Genomic DNA, 7,640 nt, shown 5'->3' on the forward strand with positions numbered 1-7,640 from the left:
AAGATGGCTTATTTTCCACATGCTGCGTTTTGGTCCGTCTCTCCCCCACACGATCGTGACAGCTTTCATGGCTCTAGCCCTCAAGGAACAATTGAAGTTATGTACTGTGTAGGTAACAGCAATTCCAAAGTAGCAAAGTCAAATGAAAAAAGACAGGCAAAAGTAATCTGTTACTGTCATGACAAGAGGTGTGACGAGAACCTGTGGAGAGCATGTTGTCCAGCACCAGAGGGGATGACTGTACAGAACTCTTGTCCTCCAACACCCTCTTGTCAATTTATAGCCAGGTAACACCTGATCCAGTTCAACTTTCTGTCAATGGCTCAATCAAAAATAACTGATTGACAGATTGGTTCAACAGAGGCAGTTGACTCTATGGTTGGCATTAGCGGTGCGTGGGTAAAATCACTAGGGAAGCCAAGCCAGAAAAAAGCCATATTAAAACTTATGTGTTGTGATAATTGCATTGTTTGCTTTATAACCTGTTAGATCATATGCCTTGCCACCCTGATATGTAGGCCTAAGGCCAAGACAATAAGAAGACACAGTGACAGAACAAATTCAACCACACCTTTCTTTCATCACAAAACTGGAGAGCAACCGCTGTCCGGTGAAGTCCACAAAGCATATTGCATGTAACAAACAGTTACATGACCTACAGCATGGTTAAGCAAGTTAATGTTTCTGACGTTTTTAAACTACTAAACAACTATTGATTTAGAACCACGGAGAGTTACCCCAAGTTGCAAAGAAAACCGGAGCTGCCTCCACTATTTCAGCCCCATTTCAACATCATCAAATCAGCTATGCTTAGTCTAATACAGTGACAACTAAAATATACTAAAAACTGTTTAGTCCAATCAACATAAGCTAAATATGATGTGGCTGTCCATGGTTCTGATTTGTGTGTGTGTGTGTGTGTGTGCGCGTGTTTGCGCGTGCATTTGTGCAAGTAAAAAAAAACATGTTGACTCACACTACTTGTAGAGAAACGCCAATGCCATCCTCTTCTCTTTCATGTTGATGAAACGGTCTATGAAACTGTCATACAATACACACTTTTATTTGTTGTTGTCCTAGGCTAACCTGTCTAAAATTCTTGCTCGCTAGCCTAACTTCCTTTCATGGACAACATTAGCTAGTTAACGTTAGCCTTCTACATCTAGCTACGTATTGAGCTTCTATCCTCTCAGTCCAGGGACAAATGTATGAATTAATTGTTGGATCAGAATCACTATTATAATCACGGAGAATTAAGTAAAATCACAAATCCAAATCCCTGTCTCCATCCATGCCTAATTTAGGAAAGGGCAATTTTAGCTAGCTAGCGAGCCACTGGAGTACAACAACACAACGAGATGCAACAATTCAAGTTGTTTCTGTCAATGACGTATTTCTCTTGATGCGATGTGATTGGAGTGAAGCCAAAATCAAAACGGACTTCTCTTCACAGATGAGTTCACTCAGTTAAATTCACTGCTGATTGTCTATTATTTTACAAAAAAATGTATCAAGGGAGGCCAAATGCTCTCTGGCTTCCCTTGCGTTCAATGTTACGGGCGGTAACAATGTCATACTCTTTATAACCAGACAGCATCAGATAGATGGCCTACACGTAGAGGCCCAGGGGGTTGCTGTTTTGCTCGCTCGGATGCTTTCTCAGGTGAGATACATTCAGCCTTTTGGCAATTGAATGAAAATTAGGAAAATCGAGATGCAAACATTTCTTTTTTTGCCAATTTATTGGGGAAGCCTGGCTTCCCTTGGCATCCATGAATACACGCCACTGATGGTTGGTCTAAGGGGCAGAGCAGAACAGCAGAGAACGTAAGCCCCGTGACATTTGAATCTGGGGGATTTGTGTGGCTTAAGCCTCATGGCCTGTTACTAGGAGAAATACCAGTTTTGTTTTTCTACAACGGTTGTGTGGAAGTGAGGAGCCAGAGTGTGTTTGGTTTTAAAGATGGCCCTGGCCAGGCTGATGTTATCTCTTTCTCCCTGGGCGCTGAATAACAACATGATGACCAGTACCTTCGTGCTCTGACTGCCCTGGGTGCTGAATAACAACATGATGACCAGTACCTTCGTGCTCTGACTGCCCTGGGTGCTGAATAACAACATAATGACCAGTACCTTCGTGCTCTGACTGCCCTGGGTGCTGAATAACAACATGATGACCAGTACCTTCGTGCTCTGACTGCCCTGGGTGCTGAATAACAACATGATGACCAGTACCTTCGTGCTCTGACTGCCCTGGGTGCTGAATAACAACATGATGACCAGTACCTTCGTGCTCTGACTGCCCTGGGTGCTGAATAACAACATGATGACCAGTACCTTCGTGCTCTGACTGCCATCTTATACAACCTACGAGAACACAATTTGGAGGGCCTCTTTCACACCTCTGCTCCAAACAAACTAAGACTAGCATGGCAATGAATACCGTTTGGAAACTCATGTGGAGAGCCCATGACAAAGCGTTGTTATATGCCCTAAAAGAGGCTGTTCAGCAGGTGATGTGCACATAATGTGTGTAAACAGCAAATGTTCTGTGTGGTGATATATTAATGTTTAAGAGTAAACACAAACTGCAGGTTACACTTTTAAACTAAGCATCATAAGCCTGGAGATATACTTTGATGAACGTTGTTTGTGTTATTCTCGAAAACCTGGGAATTTAGTAGAGTGCAGTGCCTCCTAGCACAAACATATTTTGAGATCCTGAGCTACATATGTTAACCCCCCCCCCCGATGAAGAACTGTGTGTGATGTCAGCAGACAGAGCTAAGATCCTATTGACTTGAATGAATCACCTTGCATCATCTTGCCTTTCGGTTATTGATTCATCGTAGAAAAAAAATGTTGAAGCTGCAGTTCATTAAATCCTGAATGTGGTGCTTATTTTGGAAATCAAGATGGCATTAATCTTGTTAAGTGCTTGCTGCGGATTTTAATTACCTTTGGTAGGAAAGGTTTCAGTGCAGGAACAAATGGGAGGGGGGGGGGGTTCTAAGTAATTCAGCACTGGACTGAGCAAGCCCCTGTGTCCCTGCTCTGGTGCCGTTTCACTCGTCACATTCTCTACTGCCTCCCTCAATGGCCTATTTGAAACTATTTAACTTTGGGCCTAATTTTTAAACTTTGTTGCATTTATTTCATGTGTAGATTATCTAACTGTGCCATTCAAACCTAACCTGCTCTAGTGAAACATAGTCTTTATGAAATTGATGACCTGTTTCTAGAAGAGATGATTTGTCTCTGAAAAAGTAGCAGGTAACAGTAAAACCCATCTTGGCAATATTTGTCTCCCCATAGCAATACCTTTGATAAGCTTTGTGATGGTATAGTGGTTTTGAAGCAGGATATGTAAATGTTTGATATCTAGGCCTATTGTAGGAATCCAGACAATATGAGACATCTGAAAATAATCAATTCATTTACATGTAGCCTGTAGTCACAAAGTATTGTCTGTAAGTATTCTACATGGGTAAACAGTTTATTTTATTTTATGTTCTTTTTAAACTGTTATTTTGTGCAATCTTGTTTCATCTCACACGGGGGAGTTTCATTCATAGGGAAATATGTTCTGATTTTAAAATAGCTGACAAAGAAATGGAATCCAATATATTCTCCCGATTACGATTATTTGAGGATGTTTGCTGTATGAAACAACTTGAATCTATCAATTCCAATATCAAACACTGTGATGTTTTTCCCAACGTAAATTCAATCTATTTGAACCCTCTTTAATTCTCTGACTCAGGTCTTGGTAAATGTGTTGAAAAGTGTGGTACTACTGTGAATATACACTGCTCAAAAAAATAAAGGGAACACTTAAACAACACAATGTAACTCCAAGTCAATCACATTTCTATGAAATCAAACTGTCCACTTAGGAAGCAACACTGATTGACAATAAATGTCACATGCTGTTGTGCAAATGGAATAGACAAAAGGTGGAAATTATAGGCAATTAGCAAGACACCCCCAAAAAAGGAGTGATTCTGCAGGTGGTGACCACAGACCACTTCTCAGTTCCTATGCTTCCTGGCTGATTTTTTGGTCACTTTTGAATGCTGGCGGTGCTCTCACTCTAGTGGTAGCATGAGACGGAGTCTACAACCCACACAAGTGGCTCAGGTAGTGCAGTTCATCCAGGATGGCACATCAATGCGAGCTGTGGCAAAAAGGTTTGCTGTGTCTGTCAGCGTAGTGTCCAGAGCATGGAGGCGCTACCAGGAGACAGGCCAGTACATCAGGAGACGTGGAGGAGGCCGTAGGAGGGCAACAACCCAGCAGCAGGACCGCTACCTCCGCCTTTGTGCAAGGAGGTGCACTGCCAGAGCCCTGCAAAATGACCTCCAGCAGGCCACCCAAGACTTTACATCAATATAATGGAGGATCAGGTGTAGTCTTCAAGGCCAAATTGAAAGGGCTCCATGTTCTCCACACGTCGAAATCGCACCAATGGCACAAAAGACTACAGTAACAAAACAGTCTTGTGTTAGTGGATGGCTACACATGGATGTATGATGAATTATGTACAATGATGTCTGCACTGGTAGACAATTAGCATTTCATCTGCAATCTATTGAGATTCCAAATAGTGGGGTTCAACTTTTTACTCCTCAATAAATGAAACTGTTGCAGATCGACTCAGCATAACCAAACTGATGTGTGAGAGGCAAACTTAGGCAATTATGACATTTCAGAGGCAATTCAGAGGAAGATTAATTTCATCAAGCTTGAGAGGCCAATTTATTATGTGCATAATAAATCGGTTCATCCAAATGGTCTTGTCTATTTTGCCTGTGTTTTTGTTTTGTCACATAATGTTATACGGCCTGCAACAAGGCACTGCTGATTAAACCTTCTGAGAATGCTAAGTTGAAGAGTGAAAATGACAAACCTATCTGTAACACAATTGAAGGGGGTTTGCACTTGCATTCATAACACATGAACAATTCAAGACACCATAATATTCCCTTTTTATTATGGAACTCTAAATGTATTATTGTTTCATTATCTTAGATCACTGGAAACGACCCCATATTGCACAATTTCTCTCCTGTTATGAACAAACATTCAAATGACAAAGAATACAAAAATCCCTCTGACATCATTCAGGTCTGTGTGCAAGCTGGAAGGAACAGTTAATGGATGGATCCACCATGCCCCCACCATGCATGCCATCTGCTTCCTATTGCAATGGTTCTTTACTTGAGGAACAACTGTTTTTGTGGACCATGTCCATGGCCACATCCAACAACACCAAAATGTACAAAATAAAGAGAGGTACTGGAAATATCGAAATTGAAAAACGGAGAGAAGAGAATTGAAAAGGAGCATGAAATGAAAGCTTGTAGAGCTCTCAAAGAGGCATTGTCAGATTTCAAGGTGTGTCTGTTACATTGAGGCATGCTTGCTTTCCAAACTGTCTTCTCTTCCGTGAAAATAGACGATAGGCTTATTTTATTGTCCTTCTTATTATCTGTCGGCACGGCAGCACAATGCTGCTTCGGTACATGAGGGAGTCAGAGGTGAGGGTTAATACCATTATTCATTGATGCCATCCACTATTCTCACCCAGAGAATCTGCTGGACTGATAATGAGTGGGTTGGCCCATCTCTGATGACAAAAAAACATTGAAATAGAGGAAGTTTCTTTTCCGTCTCTACTCAGAGTAAGACATCACAGTGGAGGTGGAACTACATAGCAGGCTATGTTTAGCTGTATCATAGTACTCTCAATGAACAATAATTATCTTTCAGTATAAAGATTCCATTAAAAAAAAATATCTTCATTTATACAGGTTTTTCTTATTGAGATAAAATCTATTTTTCAAGAGAGACCTGGTCCAACAGCAGCAGTGGGAACAAAGTTTCATACAAAACAACTTACATACACTAACACAACATTGAACAAAACTATAGACACACATACAGTACAACAATTACATATGTTAATAGCGTATTTACTAACTGCTACAATGTGCATTCCATGCCCAAGGCCACAACAGCAGTGCTAGCTCAGGAAATGAGCTCCCGTAAACCTCTTGTAACTGGTTCATTTCCCTTGTTGGTACTGCAGCTTCTTGCGATAACAAACCCACTGAGTTCTAGTATTACTCAGACTGTGTCTGGCTCGTACTCCTGGCTCCATGAAGCCTTCTGGCACTTTCTCTCTGTTTTAACAGAACAGGGCTCTAATCCCGCCAGCACCGGCCCCATTCCACCACAAGGTCAGAGGTCAGGCCTCCAACCTTTCCACAATCTCCCGAGCCGGTACCTACTTTCTATTCAAAGATGAAACCTCATGTCCAGAGGTCTGTTTTTGACAATGAGGCATTTGTAAGTCAGTCCATCATGTCTCTACAGCCATGACTATCTACTACAATCAAACACATGAGCATGCACACACATGTACGCACAAGCCCACTCACACATACCAAAATACGCACACACCCACATACCCCAACCATGTAAACAAAATGAAACAGAAAGTGGAAGATGTAGGCCTCAAATTCTCCCAAACACTTGACTGTACAGTATAAAACATTGAAATAATACACTGAGGTTCATTAGATCTTCTAAAAAAAAATCTCACACTATTTACTTAATCCACCTGAGTTTGAAAGGATCATACTGCCCTTTCTCTCTCTTCTTAGATACAACATTGATGAACTAATTAAAGAACAGATTATTTCTCTCTGCACCTTCTCTCTTTGTGCGTCATCAAAGGATTAGCCAAACCCATTGAATGTTTAATGTGGAATTTTCTAGAACACACCTTCATCCCATTATTCATTCATTTTAATTTCATGACCATGAAAAAAGGAGACCCTTTTTTAACTTTTCTACTCCCATCACCACAGCTCAGTGGAGAATGAAAAGGCTGAAACATTCTTGATGTTTCCACTCTCAGAGAAAAAAAGACACCAATTAGAAGTCTCTGACGGCTGCTGTCCAGTGCTTCAGGGAAAAGACTGGCTGACACCTACAGAAGGAAACCGTAGTCAGGTTCTGTTAATGTTGGCCATTTAATCCTTCATAACCCATGTAACCAAATGAGCCACGCTGAATATATTCACGACTACTTTTGTTGTTTGGCAACCCAGCCACAAGTACACAACCACAACAACAACCACAGCAAAACAAACGAGACGAGGCCACACCCGTCTCTTAAATTATGTCTCCCAGCAGACCATCTCATATAAGGCCCTCAGAAAATGAGAGAAAACATGTCTGAAAAGGTATAAATCTTTAATCAAACGGTGGTGATGTGCCTTGCCTCCAGCACTCACAGGAAAATGCGGGTTGAAGGATGATGCAGAGAGCTCAGATATTTCTCCATATTTTCAGGGATGTGTCATGGGAAAGGTTTATCTGTGTTTTGGGCTTCCAGCTCCTCAGCTCCCACAGGGATCTCATCTTTCCACTGCATTCTAAACAGGGTGGAGAACAGTTGGTAGACAAGCACATTTTAAAATAATTTTACTCCCCAGTTAACGATCTGAAACACACATCAATCTGTCTGATGCTTTTCAGAAACATCTTGACAGAGAGTAGTTTTACTCAGTTATTTGCAGGTTGCTTTTGTGGTTTTACCATGGGATTTGAGGGATATCACCATCTAAAAA

This window comes from Salvelinus fontinalis, chromosome 24, assembly GCF_029448725.1.
Source record: "Salvelinus fontinalis isolate EN_2023a chromosome 24, ASM2944872v1, whole genome shotgun sequence".
Lineage (NCBI taxonomy): Eukaryota > Metazoa > Chordata > Actinopteri > Salmoniformes > Salmonidae > Salvelinus > Salvelinus fontinalis.